General features: G+C 36.9%; 1 long non-coding RNA gene across 1 annotated transcript; it reads left to right on the top strand.

The window, feature by feature from the left end:
- The first annotated feature begins 615 nt into the window (after nucleotides 1-615).
- On the top strand, nucleotides 616-9565 carry LOC127538010 (uncharacterized). The gene is made up of 3 exons (XR_007947661.1): nucleotides 616-922; nucleotides 7740-8051; nucleotides 9482-9565. It is a non-coding gene; the product is annotated as an uncharacterized LOC127538010 (long non-coding RNA).
- The last annotated feature ends 12941 nt before the right edge of the window (nucleotides 9566-22506 follow it).

The following is a 22506-nucleotide window of genomic DNA, read 5'->3' as shown; positions in this document are numbered from 1 at the left end:
ACTCCAATTAATCTTCTACTCAATGGCCAAAGTGATCTTCCTAAAGTACTTGGAGATCTGGCTCCCAGGTAAGAAACTCTATTGGCTCCCTATACCTTCAGAATCACATCATGTCATTCATAACCTGTCCCCTCTGACCTCTGCCCCTGACACATCACTGAGCATCACGGGCTCTGCTGTCCATTGACAATGACCTTCTTCCGTTCTGCGCACAACACATTTTATCTCCAGACCCCAGGCATTTTCACTGCCTGTTCCTCAGTCTGTATCTCTCCCCTTTTATTTCTGCCTTAAGGCTTCCTTCAAGTCCCAGTGAAGTTCCTACTTTCTGCAAGAAAGATGTCCCAGCCTCCCCTTAACACTAGTGCCTTCCTGGTATTAATTTTCTCCAATTTATCCTGTCTATAGCTTGCAAATGCAGTGTTAAACTACAAGCTTCCTGAAGGCAGGGTTATCCTTGCTTTCTGTGCATCCTCAGCACTTAGCACAGTGCCTGGCACATAGTAGACACTTAATAAATGCCTGTTGACATGATTTGAAGCATGAAGCTTCTTCAGTAAAAGTTATACATTTGCCAAACACTTCAAAATATTCCATATGCATCATAGAAGGGAGAACATCTTGTCTCCCAGGCCATCCATTATTAGGCGTTGTTTCCAAGGGACTTTTAAAGGTCAGTGGCAGTGGGGAAGAGAAGAGAAAGATGGGGTTAGAATTAGAGATGTAGCTGATGGAGATCAAGTGGGAAGGGGCTGACATGGCCATCCATTCTCTACCTCCAAATTCAGTCCTGGTTCAGTCCTACTGACACGATTGCGGCTGGCCACTAGGGGGTGGCCAAGGTATGGGGAACATCTCTATATTCCTTCTTTGAGCAAAAGAAACTTTGGACTTCTTTTACAAGAGTTTTTTTACCAGGAAGGTAAGAGGAAACATCCAGCCCTTGACAAAAGCACATAATCAAAGGAAATAATATAATAGTAGTAGTTAGTAGTTAATAGTAGTAGTAGTAGTAGTAGTAGTAGTAGTAGTAGTAGTAGTAGTAGTAATAGCAGCAGCAGCAGTAATAGGAATAGTGGTGGTGGTGGTGATGGTGGTAGTAGTAATTATAACTTTCTGGAGTTGGGAATATTCTCAGGGATCATCTATTACCCCCCCCCCCCAGCTTCATCTGACAGATGAGGAAAGTAAAGCCTGGTGGGGGGTTTCAAATGAGTAGTCTAAGGTCACACAGTTTGAGATGTCGTTGGGACCGGAAGCAAGGTTTGCTTTAACACCTAACTACAGATTACCTTGGAAGAGACAGTTTCTCAGGGGTTGGTTTTTTCCTAGATTGACCCTGTTTGCCTCACAAATTCAGACCTTCTGTGGTTCCCTCTTCCCATGATTCCCCAGTCGGGAAGACAATAGTCTGTTAATGGGTTAATGGGCCACTTTTGGCTGGAGAAGGAAACTGTGGAACTGCCAAAGGAATATATTAGCATATCAGAGTAGACCTCAGACATCCTGGTGCCTCCTCTGCAAGCCTTGGGATCAGAGATTTCGAACTGAAAGGGACCTTGGAGGGCATCTGATCCCACCCCTTCATTTTGCCAATGAGGTAAACTGAAGCCCGGGAATATTCAAGGACTTATCCCAAATAGTAAGAGGCAGAGAGCGGGGGCTGGACTGACAGTGCTGCATGTGCTTTCTCTTCTCTCTCTCTCTGGTTGCTTCTGAGCCAGTATCAGGGTGAGCTGGGTCCCTCTTGGAGGAGGGAACCTGAGCAGAGAAAGTAGATGTAGCTGCCTTGCTCAGGGCATAGAACAGTGGACCAGAAGTGAGGAAGATCAGGGGTAAAATGTGAGCTCTTATCCGTATTGGTTGCGACCTTGGCTGTCCTTTAACCTGTCTCTTGGCTTCCTCATCCGTAAAATGGGGATAATAACTGCACATATTCCTCAGGGTGGTTGGGAAGACAAAATGAGTTAATGCTCACAAAGCACTTTGCAAATCTTAAAGAAATTTTAACTATTATTATTCCTTGGTTTTCTTGCCCTTGCCTGGCAGGCTTCCTGTTTCAGTTATCGTCAGGCTTCTCTACTACTTCAATATGGGACAGGAAATCTCTCTAAGATAGAGAATGTTTAATGAAATCAAGCCTTTCTTTCTCATCTCTTTCACTGTCATGTAACATTCTCCAATATTGGAAATACTGTTTCTCTCAAAGGTTAAACCAGTCTTGCAAAGTGACAAAGTCGCTTCATAAAAATATAGAATCCAGAGTTGAAAGACGCTTTAGACCCAGGGTCTGAACAAGATCTTCTCTATAACATATATAGAAAATGGTGACTAGCTTTGATGGGAAGACATTAATTGAATTGAAGGCATTAATTAATTTTATATTAATAAATTAATTTGAATCAGGGAAACCCTCCTCCAGATTTGGCAGAAGCCCATTCCATTTGGGATTGCTCTAATTGCTAGGGAAGAATCATAGATGGAAAAGTACTTCATCATGATGTGATTATCAGCACTGTGTGACTAGGAAGAGAACTGAGTATCAGTTTCCTTATCTATATAATGGGAATAATCTCTTCCACATAGGCTAGTTATGAGTCTTAGAGGACATGATCATTTTATGACTTTTCATAACTCATTTTGGGTTTTCTTGGCAAAGATACTGGCATGGTTTTCCATTTCCTTCTCTAGCTCATTGTACAGATGTGTAAAGTGAGTGAAGTGACTTGCCCCAAATCACAAAGTTGGTAAATGTTTGAAGTTGGATTTTAAGCCAGGTCTTCCTGACTCAAGTTCTATTCACTCTGGACACACTGTAACTCAACTCTAATATAGAAATGTAATTTTCATCCTCTTTGAAAATGAAGGACAGCAACAGTTCAGGAGTCAGAAAGACCTGAATTCAAATCTGACACGAGCCATTTCCTAGCTATGTGACTCTGGATAAGTCCCTTAACCATGTTTGCCTCAGTTTCTATATCTGTAAAATGAGGTGGAGAAGAAATGGCAAACCACTCCAGTATCTTTGTGAAGAAAACCTCTAATGGGATCATGAAGAGTCAGACATTGTGGAGGGCAGAATGTTGGAGAAGTATACTTGAAAGAAGTATACTTTTCCAACGTTCCACCTTCTACAAAACGTGACTAAAGAACAGAAATATCTTACTTGATCCTGGCAAACTTTTTATCATTCCCATATTATGGATGCGGAAGTTGAGGCTAGGGGAGGGGAGCAGTTAAAAGAACTACCCAGGGTCCCATAGTTAAAAAGAGTCTGAAGAGGGATTTAATTTCAAGCTACTGTTCTATCCACTATACCACACTGCCCCCCAAAGGCAATACTGAAAGTCACACTGTACTTTGGGTACTCTCCAGTCTTTGCTTACATGTAGGGCCGGAATTGACTTCAGGAGAGGATAGGATCTGAGTGGGCTAGAGGCCTTTTGCCACCCTGGTCCTGGATGCTAAATCTCTCTTACTGGAATCCCAAATCTATTTATCTATCGTGATTTTTAAATCATCCTAGTTAGGTTAATCTCAAGAGCCTTTGTTCCCCCCCCCTCCTTTTTTAAATGGGAGCAACAATATCTTATTCATGTTACTGATTCCCCGAAGATGGCATTTTAAAAGTCAATTATCCAATGAGTTCCTGTCCTGACTACAGTTATCAGGAGGGCACACATCTCCACTCAAATCTGTCTACTTCTTCCCTGGTAATTCTTAAATTTTAATTTTGGAAGGTGCCATTCCTCAATTTCTTTCCCATTCAATTTATTTATCTATTTAAAAATTTTTCTTGTTTAGCTATTTGTTTGTTTTTAAAATAAAAAGTTGATGAAATTAGTTTATTGTCTATCCAAAGGCATAAGGAAACATAATTTCATGGAACATGTCATTCATAAATTGAAGAATGGAAGATTCTATAAAAAGTTAACCAGGAAAAAAATTGTAGAGGATGATTAAAAAGAAAACAATAAGAAAAATAATTCAACTCTTCTTCCCAGCCAATGGAATTGGGGGACATGAGAGATGGTATATTTAGTATTGGAAAGGATGGCCCAAAACAGAGTATCTTCTGCTGAAATCAAGTTTCCATGTTCTATCTATTTTAAATGATTGATATTACTTCTGCCATGAAGTAGAGAAGAAGGGTACCCAGCTTAGCCTTAGGGATAAAAGGAAGAGGGAGAGCATGATGAGTCATTAGAACATTCTGCTGAACCTAGAAGGATTTCAGGGCCTCTTATGGAACTTTAGGAGGTACAAGCCAGGGAGAAAATAATTTAGCTGCAGGTTAAAGCCCAGTTCAGAGCTGTCATCAACACACATAAGGGACCTCCCTAGTCCTTCATATGTTCTTCACATATATTTTTTTCTTTTTTTAAATTAAAGCTTTTTATTTACAAAACATATACATAGGTAATTTTTCAACATCGACACTTGCAAAATCTTGTGTTCCAAAATTTCCCCTCCTTCCCCCCATCCCCTCCCCTAGATGCAGGTAATCCAAACATATTCAATATGTTAGAATAGATGGTAAATCCAAAATATGTATACATATTTATACAGTTATCTTGCTGTACAATTTCTTGTACCAAGATGTTCTTCATATATTATGAACTTAAGACTCCTCTACCATTTCAGCTGAATACCAGGAATAGATGAGAATTTAGCAATGGAAATGTCACAGAAGATGATGCATTAGGTTTTCCCTCTTCCCTCTCTTCTGTGTGTTGTTTCTCCCTATTAGCATGGGAACTCCCTGGTAGAGTGCCTTTTTTCTTTCTCTCCCCAGCAAGTTATCATGACCTTTTGTACCCTTAATAAATGCTTCTTTATTCATTCATTCACTCAACTATCTGAATTTAGCTTAGTTGATCCTCAGCTAATGGTAACAATAACAACGATAATAATGTTAATAGTAACATTTATATAGCATCTATTAAATGCCAGGTACTATGTAAGCACTTTATAAATATCATCTCATTTGATACTACCACCATGAGAGAGAGGTGCTATTATTATCTTCCCTTTATAGATAAAGAAAGTAGGGATGAGTGAAGGGTCCAGGCTTATGCAGCTAGAAAGTGTCTGAAATAGAATTTGAACTCTTCTAGACACATCCACCCAGGACACTATGGAGCTGTCTGAGGTGCTGGATTTAAAGTCTCTCCATTTACGTAGCACCTTCAAGAGAATGTGCTTCTCTAGCGTATTCTTTCAGATCCTGGGCCATCTCCAGGCCAAATTGAAACACTAGGGCAAGAACTTAATGAAGAGAAAAAATAGAAAGAAGAAAAGGAAAAAATAGAAGAAGAAAAACAAATATTGATCAATTTTGATCTCATGGACTTCTGATAGAGATACCCCTTTACTATGACCAAAGGGCTTTGAACCCTTTGACCCAAGCAGTATCACTACTACTAAGTCTCTATATCTCTAAAGAGGTTTAAAAAGGAAAATGAACTGTGTGTATAAAAATATTTATAGCAGCTCTTTTAGTGGTGGCTAAAGACTTAAAAATTAAGATGTCCATTAATTGGGAAATGGATGAACAAGTTGTTGGATATGATTGCGATAGAATACTATTGTACAAAATGACAGTTAACCTGGCAAAGTGAGAGGTTATATACCAGTGTGGTTTAGACTAGTATGTGCCAGAAGTGGAACTCCAGCCGATCTTCCCGATTCCAAGGCAGTTTCTCTCTCCAAAACTCCATGCTATCTCACCATAATAACCCTTTAACAGTAAAGTCTATTTTCTTGGAGAATTGAAAGAACATAAATCTACTTCTCAGGAGGTGTGAATTCAGGTCATTATCATGCCTTGGAGTAAGAGGAGCCACTTTCATTCCAGAAAAACCGTCTTTGGGAAATCAAAAAGGATTTGTAACAGCAGCATCACAGAACATGTTCACATAGTTTAATCGGTGAGATTACTATTGAATATTTCTTCTTCCTTTAAAAGGCAGTTATATGGCTCAAAACCTGATTCTAATGCTCAGTGAGCTTTCATCCCCTGCCCAAGCCATCTGAACTCTGTGTATTTCTGTTTTCTTTGCTATAAGATGCAACTAAAGATGTTAGCACTATTGGGGCTCATGGAGCTGTTGTGAGGAAAGTGATTTGTCAAGTATAGTGCTTTTTAAGAAGTGAATTATCATTATTTCCTGCCTTGCACAAAAACAGAGAGGATACAGGACAGATTGGGGGAGATCCATGCTTTGCCTCTGATTCTTGCATCCATACATAATGCTCTCCTCTCCCTTGCCTCTGAAAGCACTGATGTCACTGCTTGAAATTTCAGAGAGCTTCACTACAAATGTGATGGTAAAAGTTGTCCATCCAGGCACTGCTTTGCTTTGCCCATAGGAAAGGGACACCTCTTTCAGAAGTCCATGAGATCAAAATTGTTTTCTTAATAATACTGATGTTTTATTTCCTAATATAACAAGTATGACCCATACAAACAAAAGTTTTTTGGAGATAGTCAATAATTTTTCACAGTATAAAGAAGTCCTTAAAGTTACTTTTTCACCAGGAACTCTCTTCCATGGTACAAGGGATGATGGAAAGTCTGAATCAGGAAAGAGGAGAGATGAGAGTTTTTTGACTTTTCCAAAGACTTATGTCCCTGCACCATGGATACTTTTCTCAAGAAGAAAATTGGAATGTGCTTAGAATTATGAACATCAAACGACATCATAAAAGTGAAATGGACTCACTTTAATTGATGGTTACCATCAGGAAAGTCATTTCAGAATCAGCTGCCTATGTGCAGACAGATGATCAGTTGATCAGAACAAGGGCCAAGATAAAACCAAATTAGAGTAAAGGATGAAATGGAAAAAAAAACTGCAGCATACAATTGTAGCAGAATCAATCCGACTCCTCTAAACAAACTTTTAACTTTAATCTTAAAGCTGTTAAGGCATCAGTTCTGTCATCATGCATTAAAGAAGTCTAAGTAGTTGTCATAATGAGAAAGTCACAAGACACAGAGAACCTGCCTCATCCAGCAACCACTTAGTCTTGCCAATGAGAGGCATGGAAGCCACAGGCAACACTGTTTGGCATACAAAGCTCATTTGGAAAATGCAATAGCAAAAGATCAGAAATTTGCACCACTTTGCAAAACAGCAAATGGTGGGGAAAATTTAGCTATAGATATTTTGAACTGACATCCACACCCTATGAGTAAAACAGAATTGCAGTAGCTCAAAAGAAACATGAAATATGTGAATTTAGAGTCAATAGTCCACTCATATGGACTATTGGCATTCTACCTGTGGTAGAGTCTTCTGGACTCATATTGTTCTGATCTGCTACAGTCAAATGCACTATGCCTTGATCCCAACATGTCATTTTGGTCCTCTTCAAGCTCAAAGGACAACAACCAACCAGATCCATGCTACCCATTATTCATATAACCCAAAGGACTTTCTGAAGAAGCTACATGGACATTATAATTAGGAAGCAGAGCATTAAAAAATAATTGCGAAATGAAAAATGATGTTACAAGAAAAGAGAAACTCTGGTCATTTAGTGAGGAGAAACTATTGGTGAATTGTGTGATCCCTTTGGTACTCTTGACAACTTTAAAGAGTCAGAGGAAGGCAACCAGTGCTTTGGGAAGAGGATCCTCTCTGGAGGATTTAGGGAAAATCATGTAACTCTCAATTAGTAAATAAGTTTACAGGGGAAAGTAGCTGATTTTAGTTCTTTCTTTGTATCTGCAGCACCTCAAATTGCCTTACACATAACAGGAGCTACTCAATACTTCTTGGATTGGTTTGGAGCAAGAATCACTTGGATGTCAAGCTGAGATCTGTATCAGTTTAGGGAGTTCTCACACATATGAAGTCATGATCAATTATAATATCAAAGAAAAATCAATTATTGCTAATTCATTATAATTAGCTGATGTCTTTTTTTCAAAGAAAACTTTATGCCTCAAATTGGTTCAATCTTACTTCTCCAAAAGGCCTTTAAAGAGCAGGCCCCCAAATGGAAAACACATCATAAGATTGTGGGGATATGTTTTTGAGAAGGTAAGCTTTTGGGGTCCTGAAATCACCCAATAGAGATAGATTCTTATTCTGTCAATAGAGAGAGTTGGCCCTGTTTTGGATATTACAAATTTATTGCTTAGAGAATGAAGCAGATACTATTAAAAATAAATTATTCCTTTGAATCAATGTTGGTGATTTTTCAATAAAACTTTAAATATTTTTTTAAAAATTTATTTTTAAGTGAGGCAATTAGGGTTAGGTGATCGGTGACTCATCCAGGGTCACATAGTTAGTAAGTGTTAAATGTTTGAGGTCAGATTCTCCTGACTTCAGGGCCAATACACTATCCACTGAGTCATCTAACTGCTCTGATTTTAAAATATTTTAAGAAATGAGTTGAATTTTTTGTGCTCCACCCCCACTGAAATTATTTTCATTTACTTTGTGTATACTTTTTGTCTTTCTCTCTGTTGAACATTCAGGATCAGAAATCTTGCTGGAGCTGTGTACAAATTTCTTCTCTGTCCTTCACAAAGCTGTGTAATGAGACCCACTTCCTGGGGGGGGTCTCATTTTCCTCATTTGTGAATTGATGGAGTGGGGCTAGCTCAGGGCATCTGAACTTTCTCCACTCCCAACCTCTTTTTGCTTGAGACATTTTTACATGATTCCAAGTATATACGTATGTAATATAGGTATGTAAATCAAACATCTACTGGTCATGTCATGATTTTGTGACCTCTACATTTAATTTTGTGACCCCACATGGGGCTCTGATAAACAGTTTAAAAAGCTTTGGACTTATAAGATGACAACTAAGGTCGTATCTGTCTTTCAAGGTATGATTCCGTGATCTCATATTGTATCCCTAAGTTTGAACACAACTCCTTGAAAAAAGAAAGTTTCTTTGATTTTGTAATTTGGTTCTTTGGCACAAAGTAGATGCTGAATACATTCTTGAATTGGATTGAATGAATAAAGTCTTAGGTAATCCCCTGGCTATCCTGAAAAGGACATTTCTTAGGAAATATCAAATTGGTGTCATTTATTTTGATAACACATTGTGCACTGTGGACAAAGTGGCCATTCTGCTGTTGGAATGATAGAAGTCCCAATTCTGCTGCTTTAAAAGGGGCCAGGATTTATTTTTAACCATAGCAAGGATCAGTATCTTAGAGCTCCCAGGGATGAGGAGGCTCTGAGATCATGGGATGGGAGGTGAATAACTTCCTTTATAGGGTTCCAGGCTTCCCTTCTTGTTATCCAGTTTTACTAGGCAATTAGTCTGAGTTAGGAAAACATAGCTCCAGGCCATCATCAGGAATTACCATCTTTTCTAATAACCAGCTCTGGTTTACAGGTTTACACAGGCAATGGCCCACACTGCCTTTGAGGCTCCAAGGAGAATACAAGATGGGGAGACTTGTAGTTTCTATGGGAATCTTGAATATATACCATTTTTTCCATAGGTTCCTATTCCAAGAAAGCTATCACTAATGTCAATATGGAGGCAAAATTGAGCGTCCTGGATCAGCGATAAATAAGCATTTTGGTCAGTGTCTCTGTGAGTAGACACCCAAACAATGTGTTTGTTAAGGTCTGGGTTAGATCCATGATTCTGCTCAGGCATGAATTTGATTCCAAATAATTTAAAGAAATAACCAAGAAATTATTATCTTTAATGGACAGCTACATGTATCATAGCTCTATGGCCAACCTTTGGAGCAAGGAGGTTCAAAACTTGCTTTTGATTCATACTAGCTTTGGAATTGCTTTCTTTCTCTGGGCTTCTCCTAGCTAGAATAATAGGGTTAAACTAGATAGTATGAGGTTCTTTCTAGCTGCAAGTCTCAGTTATTTTATGATTTCTTCAAGGCTCCCCAGATCTACAATCCTGTGTCTACATTTTATATGAGAGAAACATCTAAAGTAGAAAGCATTTAGAGCTTCAATTCCCTTCAAGAAGGGGGAAAAGCATACCTTTATTTCAAAAGAATTAGTTTTCTTTTTTTGGTCATGCTTTGTTGCATGCATTTAAGGACAGTATTGTGAGAAATAGTCCCTAGATTTCACTCAACAGGGTGCCATGACATGGTCCAGAAGAAGGTGACCTGGATGATGAAGGGTTTTGGAGAAATACCCATGTGAAGATTACATGAAGGAAGTGGGGAAGTTTAATCTCTTTACAGAAGACTAGAAGGTGGAGGAGGCACAATTACTGTCTTAAAATAGAAAAGATATTAGCCATTCTGTTTATCCTTAGAGGGCAGAACCAGGAGCAAGAGGTAGCATTTGCAAAAATGTCAAATAGTTTTGATATAAAGAACGTTCCTAATAAAGAGAACTTCCCCAAGTGGCCAGATTGTTTTGAGTGGCAGTGGGATTCTCTTGATTGTTAATTTCAATTTAAGGTTGATCCTCAAGGACCTATTGATCTATGGAAATGCTGTCTTGAGGACTTATGTTGAGGGATGATTGGCCTAGATGGCTACTGGGGATCCTTCCCAATATGAGAGTCTATTTTTTTCCAGTTACTTAGACCTTTCATTCCCTACCCTTTTTCTTCCTTTCTCTCCCTACTATCTCCACACCCCTCCCCTCTTCCCCTCCCCACCCCCAGCCCAGATCTGGCTGAATTAAATTCTTGGCATTTTACCACTGGGATCTCTTTGGTCTTGATTTTCCCATCGTGTCTCAAGAATCTTAATATATTCAACCAAGCATAACGTGAGCAAACTTTTTTTTTTTTTTTGCCAGCAGTAAGACAGTTTGCCTATAGAAGTGAGTTCCAAAAATGTGTCATCATCTGAAAGGTAAAAAAGTATTTCTCAAATTGAACATGTCTGAATGCTGTGTTTATCAATTACAAATATGCTCACAAGGTATGGCCTAACAGTTCCAAAGATTTAAGGCCAAAAAGTTTGGAAGTAAGAAGTGCCACAGGCTATGATAAATGAGCACATATGTTGAGCATGTAGTGATTTCAAGGGTTATTTCTGCATTTGAAGTTCCCTGATACATGATTTCCCAGTTACTTAATTTTTTTCTTTTTATGTTAATTTTAAAAGTTCATCTTCAAAACTAGGTGAATGATGGTATTTACAAGTATTTGAATGATTTCTCTGATGACCTCGGGGAACATTCACATCTCTCTTTTTCTTGTAGACACAACCTTGTCTATAACACTAATATTTTTGATTTTCAATTCTGTTCTTTTCTCTCCATTTAAAGAGGTCCACCCTAATTCACTCCCTTATTACTCCTTATCTGGCTTATTGAAGGTCTTCTGATTTGTCTTCCAGCTTCCAATTTCTCCAATTTCCAATCCATCCTCCACAAAGTTCCCAAAATAATCTTTTCAAAGGGCAGGATAATGTCATTCCTCTGCTTAAAAAGATTCCATGGCTCCCTATTACCTCTAAAATAAAATTTCAATTCTTCAACTTGGAATTGAAAGCTCATAGCAAACCAGCTTCAATCTAACTTTCCATATTTGTTCCACATTACTCCCCTTTACATGGTCTATATTTAAAAAAAAAACAAAAAAAAACTGGTCTTCTAATAGTTTCCTAAACTTGATTTTCCATCTTTCATCTTTGTGCTTTTTGCTCACATTATCTCTCATTCATAGAACTCATTTTCTGCTACCCTTAGGATTTTTTTTTAATTATCTTTCAAGACTCCATTCAGGTGCCACTTCCAAGAAGAAATCTTTCCTGATTTCCTCAGTTATTAGTATTTACTCTTTCCTCAATTTATTATTTTTGTGTTCATTTATGTAGCATTGAAATTACTAATTGAAGGGAAGGGGATTTCCCCCCTCCCCCAAAAAATCCTTACCATCTAGAACATATCCTTAAAAATATTGCTGTTCTCCAGTCTTTTCAGTCATGTGTTTGGCTCTTCATGACCCTGTTTGGGGTTTTCTTGGTAAAGATGCTAAAGTGGTTTGCCATTAATTTCTCCAGTTAATTTTGCACATACGAATATACAAACAAACAGAGTTAAGTGACTTGCCCAGATCCATATAGCTAATAAGTATCTAAGACAGGATTTGAATTCAGGTCTTCCTGATTCTATCGCAGTCCTGTTTCACTGTGTAGCTTGTCTACTTGAATGTATTAGGTACTTAATAAAATTTTGGGGGCTTATTGTTGTTGCTTTTTAAATTTCAGTCTACATTTTATGTATACTGTTTTGCGGTGCTTTATACTCATTCAATTGCATAGGCTTTAACTCAATATGAAAAATAGAAGACATCATGGAAATACAAGAGTGGATTTTCAGTCACAGAACCTGAATTCCAGTACTTAATGTGTTCCTTATTTGATGTAACCTTAGACAAGCCACATCACCTCTCTGAATCTTGGTTTCCTCATTTATAAAATAAGGGATTTGAATCAGATGGTTTCTAAACTTCATTCCAACTCTAAACCTGGACCATTACTTAAACCTGTGTCACTTAAAAGAACTCAATAGTATTCCAGGCCATATAATCAGCCCTCTCATTTCCTTTAAAAAGTATAGAAAGTCTGGCTGTAATATGAAATGTGAAGTCAGAAATTAGGCTGCATGAAGGAGCAAACAATAAAGAATCCTACCTTAAAAAGCTAAAATGAGATGGACACTCAAAACACAAGTCTAGAGTAAGAAAATGACTCTGAAGTGTCTATAAGCAAATCCTCAAAGAAAAACATAACGTGGGCAAAATTTCAACAAAAATTCTTGGAAAACTTGAAGCAAGAGTTTTTAAAAAACAGGGAAGGCAGCTAGATTATATGGCAGAAAGATTCTGTTACGGAGTTAGGAAGACCTGAGTTTAAATTCAAATTCAGAAACTTACTAGCTATGGGACACTAAGGAAGTCATTTGTTTACAAACTTCTGTTTGCTTTAATTTTTTCTTCTGTAAAATCAGGATATTAATAGGATCTACCTCCCAAGGTTGTTACATGGATGAAAAGATATGATATTTTTTTCTATAAATAAAATAAAATAAAAAAAACACTTAACACAACACCTGACAGATCGCAAACACTATATAAATGCTTGTTATTATTGTTATCATTAAAAAGTGTTAAGTTTTTTAAAGTAAATTAAATGAGAGCACTAAAGAAAAAAGAAAAGAAATTAGAACTATTAAATTGGAAAGAGAATTCAGAAGTTAGCACAAGAGATAAGCCTTACTCAAGTAATAAACTCTCTGCAAATTAGAATACATTACATAGTAGTCAATGATCCCATGAGAAACAGGAAAGGAAGAAAATATAAGTTAATATATTCTAATAGCAAAAGCTATCTACTTGGAAACAGATGGAGGAGAGATAATTTCAAAATCATTGGACTAACTGAAAGCCACAACCATTTTTTTGGTAGATCTTCAAATAACAAGAAATCATAAAAGAAAACTGTCTAGATTTAAGAACTAAAAGACAAAGTAGAAATGGAAAGTTTCAACCAGTCACCTCATGAAAGAAATTGCATCCCCAAACTATCAAGAACATTATAATAAAGATCCAGAACCTTCAAGTCAAAGAAAAATTATGTATGCATCAGTATATTTATAATAATATTAAAAATAAATATATCTTATAATAAAAACTTAATAATAATTATTATAGAATAATGCCTGTCATTTGTGTAGCTTTTGAAGATATGTGCAATCTTTCATATACTTGATCTATTTGGTAACATGTAATAAGAAATAAGCCACATCACCTATCCTTGCCTCTATAAAATGGCAGAGGCAAGATTTTATTCCGTATTTGGCAAGGATGTTGTGAAAAAAGCTCTCTCCCAACTTTGTGCAAATGTGAGCTGTTGTTATTGTTCTTGCTGTTTGTCCTTCATTGCCTAAGATGACCATGACATGAGGGAGGGGATGCCATGACATAAAAGTAAATTGGATCGAAGTGAGGGAGGGCTGGGCAAGGTCACCTGCCTCACCTTCTCCTCCAAAGCCATCTGGGTCCAATGGTATGATAGCTCAGGACAAGTGGAGATAATCCTGGATGCCATGGGAAATCTTGGTCCTTTTAAAGTCCTTAATAGTTCTCAATTTGACTAAAGCAACATCCAATCAGTTACTACAATGAGGTAAGAAATAAGGCTGAGAATGGTCTCTTTTACCTAGTCAAAAAAAAACAACAACAACAACAACAACTGGAGAGGGGAAGATCCTTAGGATTTCTTGCCAAAAGAGCAACAACTGCTATTTACATTCACTTTGAGCCAGTCAAGAGCCCAAATAATGACCTGGTCTGAGCTCTATTATCATTTCTTATTACATATTATCAAATAGATAAAGTATATGAAGTACTTCACTTACCTTCAAAAGCTACACAAATGACAGGCATTATTATTAATAAATACACTGATGCATACATCATCTCATGTCATCCTTCCAGCAGCTCTGTGAGATAAGTGCTTTTCTTATCCCCCTTTTTAAACTACAGGGCCACATGGTTAATAAGTGTCAACTCAGGTCACTAAACTCATGTTTCTTGTCTCCAAATTCAGTGCTCTGTCTACTATATGAATCTATCTTTCAACTTAGTCTCTTTGAGCCCCATTTTCCTTATCTGCAGAATGGGGGTAATAATATTTGTCCTAATTACCTCAAAATATTATTGTAAGACTGAAAGAGGATAATGAGCATGAACATGCTGAGAAAAAGTGGTTGTAGACAGCAATTAGTGTCTGATCTGTAATATCCACACAGTCACTAAAATGAAATTAGATATTTGTAGGATATTTGTAAGTACCTTGAAAAAAGTGACCTGTTTTGTTTTTGGTCTTTATGCTTCAGTGCTTAGTATGGTGTCTGGCACAAATAATTAATAAATGTTTATGTAATTGAATTGGTAAATACTTGCTGAAATTAGAAGTGTGAACTGAAATGCAATTTCATCACCTCTCTGAGTGGTACATCTGAGCTTTACCAAGATGTCACAGATTTTTGCAACTCATCTCACAGATATTCTGGGTAAAGAGCCACAGGAAGAAAAATTAACTGTCACAGAAAGTTGCTGATCTTTTAATAACATAACACAGATTGTATACTCCGATCAGTGTCATCCTCTTCAAAAACATCTGCCTATTTTGGAGGCTCCACTAATACTCTCACTTCTCAAAACATTTTAGAAGTGATTCTTTTAGTTTGAATTAAATTCATGGCCTGAATCAGTTGACCCCTTGCTGGATTCACAATGTCATTGATGGGGATCCGCCCTTCGCTGATTCAGGCAGCAACTTTTCCATGCTTTCTTGGCTGATGTGATTCATACATGGTTTTCAACTAGTTCTCCATGGGAGATCTACCCAATGTTCTGGACTCCTTCCTGTGGTTCTTTTCATGTCTTGGGAGGATCATTGAGTGTACTACTGAGAACAAAGTAAGTTGGGTTACCTAATTGTTGTCTCATATTCTTGTCATATAAATGACTTACTATGACCATCATATTCCCATTGTCATTAGTATTACTTGTGATCTCAATGCTTCCAAGGTTGTGATATTCCATGCTGCAACCAGCAAAATTGAATATTCCCATTCCTAGAGAGCCAGCTTATAATAGGGAATTAAAAAAAAAGTAATCATACATCTAAAAACTGTATTATTTCATTGTTTCATGTCCATAGTCTCTTAACTCTGTGAATAAGAAATAATATTGAACAATAGTAATAGTTGACGTTTATATAGTGCTCACTATGTGCCAAGTTCTTAACAATTCTTGTCTCATTTGATTCTCTCAACAACTTCGGAAGGATGGTGCATGGTTGTATTTTCAAAAGTTTTATTGATGTTTTTGGTTTTCATCTCCTAGTTGTTTCTGGAAATGGGTCCTTCTATTCTCTTCAGTCTTTTAGGGTTCTCACTTGGTGTTCTTAACCTGATCCTTATGAATTTTTAAGAAATTGATCATCATATTTCAATATGTTGCCTTTATAATCATATATATTTTATTTTATTTTATTTTATTTTTTTGCCTTTAAAACATTATCCTGAGAAGGGATCTATAAACTTCACCAGACTGTAAAAGGAGTCTACCATCCTAAAAAAGATGAAGAACCTCTGTATAATTGTGACTATATATAAAACAGTATATCTACCATTTCATCCTAAGAGCCCCTACCTCTTTGCTGAGAGGAGCTAAGCATCTTATACCAGGGACAATAATTGACTTTTTAGTTTGAATTTTGTCTTCTTATTAGTGATCTTTTCACTTCATATTACTGTAGTAATTGTGCATATTGTTCTTTTGACTCTGCTTATTTTATTGTTACAGTTCATACAGATCCTCCTATGATACTCAGTACTCCTCATATTTATAATTCTCCTACTGTGCAATGATATCATTTAAAATGTATCCACCACAGTTTATTCAGCTTGTTACCACAAAAAGTACTGTTCAGTAATATTTTTGTGGGTTGAGCCATTGTTTCTGTCTTTGACATCCTTGGGATTATTCCCAGTAGTAAGATTGCTGGGTAAGAACAATTTCATCACTTTTATTATATAGAAATTGTAACTTGATATATAGAATGGTCAGGCCAGTCCATGGCTCCATCAAAGGTACATTTATGTATCTCTTCTTTGACATTTCTTGTTCTTTTTTTTTCTACTTTCAGGGGTTTAGATCACAGTAAGACTTTTTGATAGCGTTTAAAACAATGTACAGATTTTCGATTATTACTTTTCACAATATTCCTTTTAGAGCTGTATTATATTTCTTATATAAAGGAAAAAAAGCTTTAGGCATCAATTACTTCAGTATCTCTTCCAATAAATTAATAGAAGTAAAACATGGTACATTTGGGGATATGACTCTGGTTCCTGCTTCTAAACTTTTGTATTTTTAGTCTAAACCACATTGCTGGCATTAAATCAATGTATTTTATTTTATTTTTAAAGGTGAGATAATTTTATTTTTTTTTCATTTGTAGCAGCTTTTTATTTTGAAAATACTTTTCAGCGTTCACCCTTGCAGAAACTTGTATTCCAATTTTTTCTTCTCCCTTTCCCTCACTCCTCTCCCCTACATAGCAAGTAATCCAATATAGGTTAAGCAAACATGTGCAAGTGTTCTAAACATATTTCTACAGTGATCATGCTGCACAAGAAAAATCAGATCAGAAAGGAAAAAAAGGAGAAAGAAAACAAAAAGCAAAAAAAATCAACAAAAAAGGTGAAAATAATATGTTGTGATCCACATTCAGTTCCTATAATCTTCTCTCTGGGTGCAGATGGATCTCTCTATCCCAAGTCTGTTGGAATTGGTCTGAATCAGCTAGATCATTGTTGAAAAGAGTCACACACATCAGAATTGATCATCGTATGATCTTCTTATTTCTGTGTACTCATGATTCTTGCCTTTGTATAAGGACTTAAATGATAACCCTATGTCAGTGGATCATTTGCAAAAGGATTTAACACATCATATTTATGGTTTTGATATATTTCTATGGCTTATGTGAAAACATCCTCAGAGGTCCTTCATCTAATTTGGGCAAGATAGATTCCAAATCACAACTCTGCTGCATAGATAAAGTAGATAATGCCTGGCTCAAGACATAGTGAATTCCAAGGATTTGAGCTTTCCTTTTTTGGTATTTCTGTGACAGAAAATGGGCCTCCAATTAAAAAAAAAGCACCCAGGGTATGTTAACTGAATTGAATTGCATAATTTCAAACTTAGTGGTCCTGAAGACCTGAGTTCTGATCCAGCCTCAGACACTCATTTTGTATTTCCAAGGTCATGTTATCTGAGGAGAGATACAGTTACTGCTCTCTTGATCTATATTTTGGCCCTTATCTAGGAAGAGTCCCTGTTCTCTTGGGATTGCAATTGATACTGTTCCTCAGGTCCCTTTGGGACAGGTAGTGAGTGATACCATTGTTCAAGGCATCTGCTTCCTCTAGACTGAAAGTACTCCTTAACTATGACTCAGAGATAATATAGGCAATGAAGTTGTCAAATAGCAGTTGACTTTTCACCCAGTGCTAGCACAGGGGTCCCCATAATCTCTTTCTGACCAGTTATTGTTAAGACCATCTCTTGATGGACTTGAGAGGTCCTGAAACTCCTGTTACTTTTTTTGCTACTATCTCATCCATGTAAACTTTGGGTCTACCTTTAACCCCATATTATAAATGTCTTTTTTAGATCTTCAAAATTATATTAGGTTGAAGAATTTTTCACTCTGAACTTTTGTTGGCTCTGCTACTCCATAATTAAATTTGGGGCCTTATTTAAAGTTGTATTTAGTATCAAGGGAAAACTTAGCTGAGTGCTTTCTCTACTCCGCCACTTGGCTCTATCCATGGGAATATGGGAGCATTTATTAAAACTTTTACAAAATATTATCATTTTGAATTTCATTAATGCAACAAACCTGTATATATCATTTACATAGAGAAAGAACTAGATGAGAGAGAGAGAGAGAGAAAGAAAAAGAGAGAAAGAAAGAGAGAGAGTAAAAGAGAGAAAGAGGGAAAGGGAGAGTGAGAGAGGGAGAGGGAAAGGGCTGGAGAGGGAGACAAAAGGAGAGGGAGATCAAAGAATGGAGAGAAAGATGTGAGTCAGGGAAGTCCTCATGTAGGAGAGGGTTAAGCCTTGAAGGAAGACTGGGATACTGGGAGTGAGTAGGGAGGGGAATCCAAGTACATAGTTGGAAAGTTTAAAATATCTTTAAAATGCATCAGTACAAAGTCCTAGATGTCCTTGGTTAAACAAGAATGTATGATGTAAATATTTCCATAGCTCAAGGGTCTGGGCTTTCATGTTTTGTAGGTCAGACCTCTCTTCTTCTCATAGATGAAGTCCCTTTCATTCAGCATGACAAACTGCTGTGACTCTTAAGGTCCCTCTTCCAGTTATAAATAAGTCATTATATTATCTCACAAGCTTATTCTGAGCAAAGATTTCTATAAATGTGATATTATTGTGACATGTAAGGTCTAAAAATTTAGTAAACATCTTGAAAATGTGAAAACAGCTCAAGAAATAATCTGTGTCATAGATTCATGTAGATAAAGTGATCTTAGAACTTCTTATTTTTTCCTGGAGGACAAGAATTCCCCAAAGGGGAAAGAAACATAAATAGAAAAATGAATCACAATGATTATACATGACTAATGATCAGATATCTTAAGACTAAGTCACTTTTAAAAATGAGTTATTTTTCAACAGTATAAAACCTAACATTTTTAAAGGAAAATCTAGTGGATTGTTCTAATGGAATTTCTGAAATAAAAGCCAGTGCACCAATGCTATTTTTAATGAAATAGGTATACAAAATGTTCCATGGTTGGAGTGATAAAATGTAATTGTTTTCCATGATGTCGACTTTTATCGTTCAAGTTTCTTTGTGGAGAGCAAAGGAGAGGAATTCGGGACACAGATGGGAGAGGAGTTTGGGATTTTAGGTGAATGAATGAATGGATAAAATAGAAACAAGATGGCGACAAAGTAGAGTCAAACACAAAATCCCAGTCCTGGAACTCCGTTAGACTCAAAGCTGGGTGATACATTGGAGAAGATTCACAATCTTTACATCAGAAGGAGGGAGGCAACTGAGAGAAAGAACTGGTCAGGAAGACAGGGCTGAATCCATGACTGTGGTCGGCTCAACACTCTCTCCAGGAAATAGTGAGGTACCAGGGTATGTGGGCAGGATCAGGTTGGGAGGGCATGTGCAAATGTTTCCACTTGGTCCAGGGAACAAATTCACCACTCAATTACTTGATTAGCCATTTATTAAATTCCTAATGTGTGTCAATCATTATGCTAAGATTAAGGTGAGGGAGAAAATTAGGGCATAATCTCTGTTCTCATGAAGAATAAGATCAAGAAGTTAGGCAAACTCAGATTTCTGTGGGTCACATGTTTGATTTCCTGTTCATTCATTCCTATTATAAATACTTAGGTGATACTGAGGAAAACAGAAAACCTCTCAGAACTAAAGTTTTCTTATCTTTAAAAAGAGGATAACAGGATAGTTACATGAGGCAGTGGATAGAGTACTTGAAATCAGGAGGACCTGAGTTCAAATGTGACCTCAGACACTTAACACTTCTTAGCTGTGTGACCCTGGGCAAGTTACTTAACCCCAAATACTTTGCCAAAAATATAATACTTATATTCCAGGATTATTATGAGAACCCAGTGAGGTAACACATGCAAAACTTAAAAAAAAAAACCTTAAATTGTTATATGAATCTGAGTTATTAATATTAAAGTAATACTCAATAATGATCACATTAATTAATTATAACACATTTCTGTAGGCCTTAAAGGCCTCCAAAGAGCTGTTCTCCCACTGATCCAGTGAGAAAAGTCATAAAATTATAGACTTATAGATTTAGATCTGGAAGACAACTTAGAGCAATATGGAGCACAAAGCCTTCATTTTATGAATTATGAATTATAAATGAATTGAGAAACAGAGAGAGATTAAATGATTTGCTAAGGGTCATGCAGATAATAAGAACCTAAAGTAGGATTTGAATTCAGATTCTGGTTGAGATTCTATGCCCTGTACTCTCTCCTCAGTCCATACTATCTTGAAGCTAGAGCAGAGAAATTATTAACTGAATTTAGTGTAATGAAAGCATTTAAGGGCTCCAGGCACCATGTTATCAATAATTCTTGAAATATAATTCTTAAAGTATAATATACTTGAAGTAGTTGTAATTTAATCACTCAAGATCCCAGCCTCTATCTCTTTGCAATTTGTCTTTCCTTTCTGTGGCGAATCAAGCAAAACCCCTGTGGCCAGCTCCAGCATCCTTTCTGAACTTTGGTGGTCTGATTATTTTGTGTTTATGTTTTGTACATATATGTACATGCTGTGTTCCCCATAGATGTAAGCTGTGAACTGGCACTTTTTTATTTTCATCTTCAAATCAAGATCATCTGGCACACAGTAAGAACTTACTAAGTACTTGTTCACTGTTTGACTGCCACATGTTTCCCCTATCATTCTGTCTTCCTCTCTCCCATCATGCTATTGGGAAGGAAGATTAGCAGTGGGAGTGGAGAACTGAAATGAGGAAGATTCAGCTACAGTGAGGGGCTTGTAAGGAAGATCAAGGTCAATGTAAAAGGATCTGTGCTGGGTCTTGACTTCTTGATGAGGTCAGCTCCTGAATCCACCCACTCTGTCTCCATGATATGCTAGCTAGAAGATCTCTTTTTTCAATCAGTTGACCAAGAGCCAGATTGGGGAAAAGACCATCCTTGGGATTCCCAGGTCATATCAGGCCTTGACTTCCAGTGCTTTGAGATGCAAAGCTCACTTGGATTCTCAATGCATTCCCTGGACCATAAGTCTCAGGATTGAAATCTCCCTAGAGTTTTTGTCTTGTCATTTAATGAGTCAAGATTCTAAAAGGACAAAGGAGAACTAAAACTAACTGACATTTTGCATATCCTAAAACTCCTGGAATCAGATCAGTTCTCAGTCTGGTGTGGGATTGGGGGGGAAGGTGAAGATTCAAAGAGATAAGAGATGGCTTTGCTGTAAACCAGTAGATAGATTTGTATATAGGTTTTTCTGTTATTATGCACAAAATTTTTTGTATCATTAAATATTTTTATTTGCTAATTGACTGTTTGATGAGAATAAAAACCAACTGTGATCAGCTTTCCAACATGTGTGCCTACTTCTCTCAAAAACTCATGTCAAGGTCATATGGTAGATGGTACAATGGGTAGAGCACTGAGATGATTTAGGTCAGATACTTACCAGTCGAGTGACTTTGACAAGTCACTTAACTAAGACAAATTTGCTTCAGTTCCTCATTTATAAAATAAGCCGAAAAAGAAAATTACAAATGCCATCAGTGTAGTTGCTAAGAAAACCCCAAATGAGGTCACCAAGAGATTGACATGTCTGAAATGACTTAAAAACATATTACTCTTTACTACTATATATTGAATTTAAACAGAAGCAGAATTTCATCAATTTCACTAAGAACTTGGAGATAATTTTGATTAGATAAATGTCCCATATATTGCTCACATCTCGGATGAGCACACTGAGCCTTACACCCATGACCTGCAATCAGGCATATGTGGGAAATAACAAAGTCAACTTTGGGTTTTTAAAACAATTTTTTATTCTCATCTTGTTTTATTCAGATTATACCTGGAATGCTATAGTCATTTTGGAGTGCTGTATTTTAGGGGGGAAAAGCTGGATAAAATGGAGAGCAGTGAGAGGGAGCAACCATGATGTTGCAGCATCTTGAGTCCTTGTCATATGTAGACAGAAGGAACTGAAGGTATGTAGGGTCTGAAGAAGAGAAGCCCGAGGCAGGACATGTTTGAATGTGTTTGAATATTTTAGTATTTGAAGGACCCTACTCTGAAATTGAGATTAGACTTGCCCTGTTTGGCTTTGAAGGCTGGAATAAACATGATAGACGAAAATCGCAGAAACGCTGATTTAAACCAAGGAAAAGATTTCCAGTAATGTGAGTTGTCCTAAAAGGG

Source organism: Antechinus flavipes, chromosome 5, assembly GCF_016432865.1.
Source record: "Antechinus flavipes isolate AdamAnt ecotype Samford, QLD, Australia chromosome 5, AdamAnt_v2, whole genome shotgun sequence".
NCBI lineage: Eukaryota > Metazoa > Chordata > Mammalia > Dasyuromorphia > Dasyuridae > Antechinus > Antechinus flavipes.
The sequence above is the reverse complement of the archived record's forward strand: the minus strand, read 5'-3'. Positions and strand labels throughout refer to the sequence as shown.